This window comes from Rattus norvegicus, chromosome 1, assembly GCF_021556685.1.
Source record: "Rattus norvegicus strain SHRSP/BbbUtx chromosome 1, alternate assembly SHRSP_T2T, whole genome shotgun sequence".
NCBI classification, from domain to species: domain Eukaryota; kingdom Metazoa; phylum Chordata; class Mammalia; order Rodentia; family Muridae; genus Rattus; species Rattus norvegicus.
Window position 1 is genome coordinate 35,312,021 of NC_141534.1, and position 10,059 is coordinate 35,322,079.

The 10,059-nt window shown below is 40.2% G+C and overlaps 1 pseudogene; it reads right to left on the bottom strand.

Annotated features, from left to right (window-relative positions):
* Nucleotides 1-1,344: 1,344 nt before the first annotated feature.
* Mycbp-ps1 (Myc binding protein, pseudogene 1) lies at nt 1,345-1,689 on the bottom strand (annotated as a pseudogene).
* Between the last annotated feature and the right edge of the window lie 8,370 nt (nt 1,690-10,059).

Consider the following 10,059-nt stretch of genomic DNA (forward strand, 5'->3'; position numbering starts at 1 on the left):
CATGGTGGCTCACAACCATCTGTAATGGGATCCAATGCCTTCTTCTGGTGCGTCTGAAGACAGTGACAGTGTACTCATAAAAATGGGTCATAGACCAAAGTAAAACATCTAAGACTAGAAAACAGTTCAAAGGAGAGATAGGAAAAAAAACTCTACTGTGTCTAAGATACATAGAGAACTATTTCAACACTCTGTAATAAAACACAAGCAATCGATTTATAAAATGGGCAAAATGAATACACACTTCTGCGAAGAAGATATTCAAATGCTCAGTAGGGCCTGGACAAACTCAGCATTGTTAGCTGTTTCAATACCACATCTCTCTGTATCTTTGCATGGCCAGGAAGGGTCTCCATCATGAAGAGAAGGGTGATGATAAAACAAGAGGAGTTGTGGAAAAGATGAGCTCAGGAACCCCTGGCAGAAAGGAAAACTGATGCACGCACTTGGGAAACTTGTGAGCATTTTATCAGTTGTCCGGATATGGTTTCACTTCACCTGAGGCTTTAAGCTGGAGGAAAATTTTATTAGTGTTTTAGAGGAAAATCAGTAGAAGTTGGACAAACATCCTGGTAGCTGTTAGTAAGAGACGGAGAAAAGGCTATTCAATTAAAGTTAGGTTTAGAATAGAAATAGAGACGACAACAACAACAACAACAACAGAAATAACTCCTGAGTGCAGAAGTAGAACAGCAAGCTGAGGAATGAGCCCGCCAAAGAATCTGGCCATGGGTGTGCCATCTTTTGTAGACCCTCTACACTGTGCACTTCTCTCCCAAATGATCTGTTTGCTAGATGATGCCAGAGTAATTCTTCCTCAAGAAGGTGTTCCTTTCTTCATTGACTGGATGAGGTATTTCTGTTAAAGACGTACATACCTATTAACATAACAACCTGTTCGTCATGATTCCTAAAGAACCTTAGGATCCAAGAAGACAGTTTGTGGTTGCTTTTCCTCAACCCAGTCAACTATGTCAAACTCAGGACCTGGTCCCCATGAGGTTTTTAAATTAAAGTATTCATTGACTAACAAAAGGTTGCAGGTTGCCCAAGGAAATGTCACATCTAACTAATTACTAGATGCAATTACTAACTTAATACTTGTTAGATTGTCATTAGGAGGTATGAGCAGCTTTTTGGCCACAAAACTTTTTTATATTGAGTTTTTATTGGTGATCATAATACTATATATATGCATATATATATGCTTATAACATTAAAGTATGATGAGTGAATTTAACATATTAAAAGTTTATAGCATCTTTTCAGGAAAGATCATATACTATACAAGCTATTCAAGTGATACAAGACCTGTTTTCAGTGTCTTTTCAGTTGAGAAGAATCCTATTCCGCATGCTTCTCCTCCTGAGGTGGTTCACACTAAACAAGCTTTGCTCTCAGTTTTTTATTTTCTTCTACAGTAGCTTCCTATTTCACTTTCATTTCTGCCAATTTTAGGTGAAACAGCCCTATTTCTGCACTTTCTGGGGTAGCAGCAACTACATGATGCTGTTAAAAATCCAGAGCACTGGTGGGCCTCTTTGGTTCTTCATATAAGACTACCAACACTTTCATCAGTGTGTCCAGCACCCCAGACTTCCCTAAGTACCTCTGGAACTGCTCGTGTGTCCAGTCAGTCACTTTGTAGTGGGCCATAGTGACATCCACAGCAGTGTAACTGGCACCAGAGACACGAGCTAGTAACCACAACACTTTTTACTGCTGTTGACAATGTAAGAAAAATATTGATTGTAATATCACTGTGAACTTAAGTTGTTGGTTTCCGTCTTTGAAAATCTACATTAACTGCTAAGTTTGTTCATGGTTTGAGCATAGCCCTCTGCAACTTATAGGTTGGAGTTTGGTCCCTAGGATGACATTAGAGACCAGGGACCTTTAAAAAGTAGCACCTAGTGGGAGACGATGACTGCCTACTCTCTCCTTCTGTCTCCCTGACTCACACTAGGACTCTTCCCTCTTACCTGCTCACGTTTCCATTGATCCTTCACCCCCAGGGAATGCTACCAATGAGTTCCTGTCTGAGCCTGTCTAATGCTGTTTGTACTTTCAGCCTCTAAAGCTATAAGCCAACGTGTTTTTCTTTATAACTAGCCAACTTCAGGTATTTCACTAAGGTAACAGAAGAAGGGTTAATAAATTCATGTACAGGGTCAAGCATGTGGGTTGCTTATCTCACGTTTGCTATAATGATTACAATGTAGACAAGAGCAGTGATAAATGGCTTCAGTAATGTGTGTGTGTGTGTGTGTGTGTGTGTGTGTGCATGTGCATGTGTATGTGTGTTATGTGTATGTGTGCATGTGTGTGTACCTGTGTATGTGTGTATAATTATTTTTTTAAGTAAAGCAACTCAAAACATGTTCCTTAGGAGTTAGTCTTCCCCATATTCATTTTCCTTCTCTGTTTCATTTATTCCATTTCATCGAGTCCTTATGCTTGTCACAGTTTCCATGCTCATTTCTGACCCCCTCATCCTCAGTCAGCCCTAAATCACCATGACCAGGGATGGCCATCTTTTTTTCCTCCTAAGACCATGACCAGGGACAGACATCTAAGCCCTGTGTTCTTGACTTCTGCTGCTCTTTCCAATCACTAGCTGGAAGTGCAGGTCTGTCTGCCACTGTCTTTTCTGTGAATTACGTGTGACATTTTCAACACTCTGACTTTACAGACACTTGTGCCAGAGCTCTGTGCTTTGTCTCCATAACTACTCAGAGAGGGAGTATCGACCAGCTTCTGCCATTGTGTTTTGTTGTCACTACAATTCCCAACTTAGATCTTAGTTAATTCACTGTCTGTGTGTTGATTTTTATTTATTTCACATAACAATGAAAATAGCTTCCTTACACTTATTTTTGGTTGGGTGGTGAGGATTAAGTATCATTTTAGGAACATGCCTAGCATAAGAGTTATACACTGTGCAATTTCTATTATGTCATACAGTAGCTTTGGTACTTATGTCACTGAATGCTAGGTTATATTGGTCGGTTGTAACTCATTCAGGTGGGCTTACATGTTAACTGGCTCATGACATGGCTCATTACAGAAGACATAGTTTTCTTCACAGGTAGCATGCTATTTGAAGATAGTTTGAGAAAAAAAAGTCCTTGTAATTACTGACAGTTGTAAACAATTCTGAAATAGCAAGCACCAATAAAGCTGTTAATACATTTATAAATAATATGACATAATAATATATTAAAGGAAACTAATATAGCTAATGTCTATTGAGTCCAGGCTTGAATTCACCTATTAACTCATTTAAATACAAGTAATTTAAATCACATAACTTCATTATGATGTTACTAGGCTAAGCACCTTATTTCTCAGGAACCAAAAAACGGCAAGGGTAGCAAACTTACTGAGAGTGCATGTAGCAGTTCCGAGGGCGCTGGGCTGGGCTGGGCTGCTGTGTACAGCAGACACAGTGTGATGTGATGCACCAGCCTGGCACTGCAGAGCACTGTATTCTGATGGACCAATCTCCATCTTATTGCCCTGTGTGGCAGCCAATTTACCTAAATTGCATAAAATTTTAAAATGAATATTTATTTAGAATCATCCAGTTAGCAGTTGTCATGTTTGAACACCATTTCCTCAAAAACATGCCCGCTACAACTTTAAGAATCAAGACACATCAAGTACACGATAGAAGGTCTAACATAAGGAGAGTTCCATAGATATGTATGTGGACTTTAGAAAGCATGCAACTCAGGGCCTTTAAAAAACGTTCTGGTTTCATTCCCTGGAGGAATTTTGCATTGCCTCAAAGAATGAAACCCAAAAGCAACAATATAGCACAGACCGGCAACGATATAAGAGGAAATTTAGAGCCAAACAACATAGACGTACAACCGCATAGGCACTGCTACAGGCAAGCGCCGACTAGGAGCTTCTCCTGGGTCTTGACAGATGGAACTAACTCAAGCCACACAGACAGACAGGCAGGAGAAGACCAAGGAGCATCCAAAAATGGGTAGAAGGCAACAAGAAACATCACAGATGACAGACCAGTGGCAAATCCACACACATCATTATATAACCAATCAGCCATCACAAACTTTCCAATTTGACTAAAAAGGACAGGAACAAACTGTTCCTTGTCTTTTAGGGTAGCAGAAGGCTGGACCTCCTACAACCCCAAGAACTTCAGGGAACGTGGTAGAGTTTCTATTCTCTCAAAATCAGGCCAGGCCTTAAGATTGTGTCCCCAGGGCTGCAGATAGTACTGACAGGAGGGCTTGGGGTTGCACATGGTGGGTAGCCGTCTTACGACCTGGGTGGCCCAATTGCTACATCAGTTTTAACCTTCTCATCCTGCCTCAGTTGGACATTGAAGATTCCCTGATCCAAATGACAGTATTTGTCAGACTATGTGATCATGGACATGGGTCATTACTGCAGGCCAAGGAGATCATGGTTGATGAATGTGTTACTTGCTCTTCTCAGGGGCTTCTCTCCCCACCCCCACCCATCCCTCTTCCTCCTGTGTCCTTCCTCTCCTCCCTCCATCCTTCCAACCTCATCCTCCTACTTTCTATAGCACAGTTTTTCATATTTCTACTTCTTTCTTAAGACAGAATCTCATCAGCTCAAGCTGGCCTTGTACTAATTGTGTAACTGAGTTTGACCTTGAACATCTGAAGTTCAAGCCTCCTGGCACACCTACCTGGTCCAATGCTGGGATTGGACCTGTGCGCCACTGTGCTCAGTTTATAAAGAGCTGGGATTAGAACTCAGGATTTCATGTGCATCAGGCAAATGTTCTTCCAACTGAAGCACAGACTCATCATTCACATATTGGGAAGTTACAAAACTTAGTTTTATTGGCAGCTTCTTAAGACAGATTTCTCAAGAACGGTAGCTTCCTTCCTAGTAGTTGGAAGTCTGTAAGTGTATCTGGAAAATTAAAAATGCTTAACGTAGAAAATGTAAAAATTATCTGAAGGGAGAGAGAACGGGCTAGTGGTTTCTTTCATTAATCACAGCAATGGTGTCCTATTTTCTTCAATGATAATTAAGCATCCAAGTTCGGGAAGGAAAACTTTGATGCCATGTGTGTTCTGCTTCTAAGCAGCCTCTGATGCCACTCTTGGGGCCACCAATCCATCAGAACTTTTAACTCCATTCATATTAATTTCTGCTACAAATATAAGCCTCTGGGTATTTGCTTCCACATTCTGTTTTAAGAACACACGTTTACTTTTCATAAATTGCCCTAGTTCATGGTATTGCCCTCTTGCATTTCTGTTAATTCAGGGCTGGCCCTGGTGTTTTGCTCATTAACATATGCCTGAAGAATTTAAAGTGTATAAACTCAATCCTTGGGACTTTTGTGGGGATGAGAATTTTTTTTATTTTTTATTTTATTTTTTTTTTATTAACTTGAGTATTTCTTATATACATTTCGAGTGTTATTCCCTTTCCCGGTTTCCGGGCAAACATCCCCCTAATCCCTCCCCCTCCCCTTGTGTATGGGTGTTCCCCTCCGCATCCTCCCCTCATTGCCGCCCTCCCCCCAACAATATAGGTCACTGGGGGTTCAGTCTTAGCAGGACCCAGGGCTTCCCCTTCCACTGGTGCTCTTACTAGGATATTCATTGCTACCTATGAGGTCAGAGTCCAGGGTCAGTCCATGTATAGTCTTTAGGTAGTGGCTTAGTCCCTGGAAGCTCTGGTTGCTTGGCATTGTTGTACATATGGGGTCTCGAGCCCCTTCGAGCTCTTCCAGTTCTTTCTCTGATTCCTTCAACGGGGGTCTATTCTCAGTTCAGTGGTTTGCTGCTGGCATTCGCCTCTGTATTTGCTGTATTCTGGCTGTGTCTCTCAGGAGAGATCTACATCCGGCTCCTGTCGGCCTGCACTTCTTTGCTTCATCCATCTTGTCTAATTGGATGGCTGTATATGTATGGGCTACATGTGGGGCAGGCTCTGAATGGGTGTTCCTTCAGTCTCTGTTTTAATCTTTGCCTCTCTATTCCCTGCCAAGGGTATTCTTGTTCCCCTTTTAAAGAAGGAGTGAAGCATTCACATTTTGATCATCTGTCTTGAGTTTCATTTGTTCTAGGCATCTGGGGTAATTCAAGCATTTGGGCTAATAGCCACTTATCAATGAGTGCATACCATGTGTGTTTTTCTGTGATTGGGTTACCTCACTCAGGATGATATTTTCCAGTTCCGACCATTTGCCTACGAATTTCATAAAGTCATTGTTTTTATTAGCTGAGTAATATTCCATTGTGTAGATGTACCACATTTTCTGTATCCATTCCTCTGTTGAAGGGCATCTGGGTTCTTTCCAGCTTCTGGCTATTATAAATAAGGCTGCGATGAACATAGTGGAGCACGTGTCTTTTTTATATGTTGGGGCATCTTTTGGGTATATGCCCAAGAGAGGTATAGCTGGATCCTCAGGCAGTTCAATGTCCAATTTTCTGAGGAACTTCCAGACTGATTTCCAGAATGGTTGTACCAGTCTGCAATCCCACCAACAATGGAGGAGTGTTCCTCTTTCTCCACATCCTCGCCAGCATCTGCTGTCACCTGAGTTTTTGATCTTAGCCATTCTCACTGGTGTGAGGTGAAATCTCAGGGTTGTTTTGATTTGCATTTCCCTTATGACTAAAGATGTTGAACATTTCTTTAGGTGTTTCTCAGCCACTCGGCATTCCTCAGCTGTGAATTCTTTGTTTAGCTTTGAACCCCATTTTTAATAGGGTTATTTGTCTCCCTGTGGTCTAACTTCTTGAGTTCTTTGTATATTTTGGATATAAGGCCTCTATCTGTTGTAGGATTGGTAAAGATCTTTTCCCAATCTGTTGGTTGCTGTTTTGTCCTAACCACAGTGTCCTTTGCCTTACAGAAGCTTTGCAGTTTTATGATATCCCATTTGTCGATTTTTGATCTTAGAGCATGAGCGATTGGTGTTTTGTTCAGGAAATTTTTTCCAGTGCCCATGTGTTCCAGATGCTTCCCTAGTTTTTCTTCTATTAGTTTGAGTGTATCTGGTTTGATGTGGAGGTCTTTGATCCACTTGGACTTAAGCTCTGTACAGGGTGATAAGCATGGATCAATCTGCATTCTTCTACTTGTTGACCTCCAGTTGAACCAGCACCATTTACTGAAAATGCTATCTTTTTTCCATTTGATGGTTTTGGTTCCTTTGTCAAAAATCAGGTGCCCATAGGTGTGTGGGTTCATTTCTGGGTCTTCAATTCTGTTCCATTGGGCTATCTGTCTGTCTCTGTACCAATACCATGCAGTTTTTTATCACTATTGCTCTGTAATACTGCTTGAGTTCAGGGATAGTGATTCCCCCTGAAGTCCTTTTATTGTTGAGGATAGTTTTAGCTATCCTGGGTTTTTTGTTATTCCAGATGAATTTGTAAATTGTTCTGTCTAACTCTTTGAAGAATTGGATTGGTATTTTGATGGGGATTGCATTGAATCTGTAGATCGCTTTTGGTAAAATGGCCATTTTTACTATATTAATCCTGCCAATCCATGAGCATGGGAGATCTTTCCATCTTCTGAGGTCATCTTCAATTTCTTTCTTCAGAGTCTTGAAGTTCTTATTGTACAGATCTTTTACTTGCTTGGTTAAAGTCACACCGAGGTACTTTATATTATTTGGGTCTATTATGAAGGGTGTCGTTTCCCTAATTTCTTTCTCGGCTTGTTTCTCTTTTGTGTAGAGGAAGGCTAATGATTTATTTGAGTTAATTTTATACCTAGCCACTTTGCTGAAGTTGTTTATCAGCTTTAGTAGTTCTCTGGTGGAACTTTTGGGATCACTTAAATATACTATCATATCATCTGCAAATAGTGATATTTTGACTTCTTCTTTTCTGATCTGTATCCCCTTGACCTCCTTTTGTTGTCTGATTGCTCTGGCTAGAACTTCAAGAACTATATTGAATAAGTAGGGAGAGAGTGGGCAGCCTTGTCTAGTCCCTGATTTTAGTGGGATTGCTTCAAGTTTCTCTCCATTTAGTTTAATGTTAGCAACTGGTTTGCTGTATATGGCTTTTACTATGTTTAGGTATGGGCCTTGAATTCCTATTCTTTCCAGGACTTTTATCATGAAGGGGTGTTGAATTTTGTCAAATGCTTTCTCAGCATCTAATGAAATGATCATGTGGTTTTGTTCTTTCAGTTTGTTTATATAATGGATCACGTTGATGGTTTTCCGTATATTGAACCATCCCTGCATGCCTGGGATGAAGCCTACTTGATCATGGTGGATGATTGTTTTGATGTGCTCTTGGATTCAGCTTGCCAGAATTTTATTGAGTATTTTTGCATCGATATTCATAAGGGAAACTGGTCTGAAGTTCTCTTTCTTTGTTGGGTGTTTGTGTGGTTTAGGTATAAGAGTAATTGTGGCTTCGTAGAAGGTATTCGGTAGTGATCCATCTGTTTCAATTTTGTGGAATAGTTTGGATAATATTGGTATGAGGTCTTCTATGAAGGTCTGATAGAATTCTGCACTAAACCCATCTGGACCTGGGCTCTTTTTGCTTGGGAGACCTTTAATGACTGCTTCTATTTCCTTAGGAGTTATGGGGTTGTTTAACTGGTTTATCTGTTCCTGATTTAGCTTCCGTACCTGGTATCTGTCTAGGAAATTGCCCATTTCCTGCAGATTTTCAAATTTTGTTGAATATAGGCTTTTATAGTAAGATCTGATGATTTTTTGAATTTCCTCTGAATCTGTAGTTATGTCTCCCTTTTCATTTCTGATTTTGTTAATTTGGACACACTCTCTGTGTCCTCTCGTTAGTCTGGCTAAGGGTTTATCTATCTTGTTGATTTTCTCAAAGAACCAACTTTTGGTTCTGTTGATTCTTTCTATGGTCCTTTTTGTTTCTACTTGGTTGATTTCAGCTCTGAGTTTGATTATTTCCTGCCTTCTACTCCTCCTGGGTGTATTTGCTTCTTTTTGTTCTAGAGCTTTTAGGTGTGCTGTCAAGCTGCTGACATATACTCTTTCCTGTTTCTTTCTGCAGGCACTCAGCGCTATGAGTTTTCCTCTTAGCACAGCCTTCATTGTGTCCCATAAGTTTGGGTATGTTGTACCTTCATTTTCATTAAATTCTAAAAAGTCTTTAATTTCTTTCTTTATTTCTTCCTTGACCAGGTTATCATTGAGTAGAGCATTGTTCAATTTCCATGTATATGTGGGCATTCTTCCCTTATTGTTATTTAAGACCAGTTTTAGCCCGTGGTGGTCTGATAGCACGCATGGGATTATTTCTATCTTTCTGTACCTGTTGAGGCCCGTTTTTTGACCAATTATATGGTCAATTTTGGAGAAAGTACCATGAGGAGCTGAGAAGAAGGTATATCCTTTTGCTTTAGGATAGAATGTTCTATAAATATCTGTTAAGTCCATTTGGCTCATGACTTCTCTTAGTCTGTCTACATCTCTGTTTAATTTCTGTTTCCATGATCTGTCCATTGATGAGAGTGGGGTGTTGAAATCTCCTACTATTATTGTGTGAGGTGCAATGTGTGTTTTGAGCTTTAGTAAGGTTTCTTTTATGTATGTAGGTGCCCTTTTATTTGGGGCATAGATATTTAGGATTGAGAGTTCATCTTGGTGGATTTTTCCTTTGATGAATATGAAGTATCCTTCCTTATCTTTTTTGATGAATTTTAGTTGAAAATTGATTTCATTTGATATTAGAATGGCTACTTCAGCTTGCTTCTTCCGACCATTTGCTTGGAAAGTTGTTTTCCAGCCTTTCACTCTGAGGTAGTGTCTGTCTTTGTCTCTGAGGTGCGTTTCCTGTAGGGAGCAGAAAGCAGGGTCCTCGTTGCGTATCCAGTTTGTTAATCTATGTCTTTTTATTGAGGAGTTGAGGCCATTGATGTTGAGAGATATTAAGGAATAGTGATTATTGCTTCCTGTTATATTCATATTTGGATGTGAGGTTATGTTTGTGTGCTTTTCTTCTCTTTGTTTTGTTGCCAAGACGATTAGTTTCTTGCTTCTTCTAGGGTATAGCTTGCCTCCTTATGTTGGGCTTTACCATT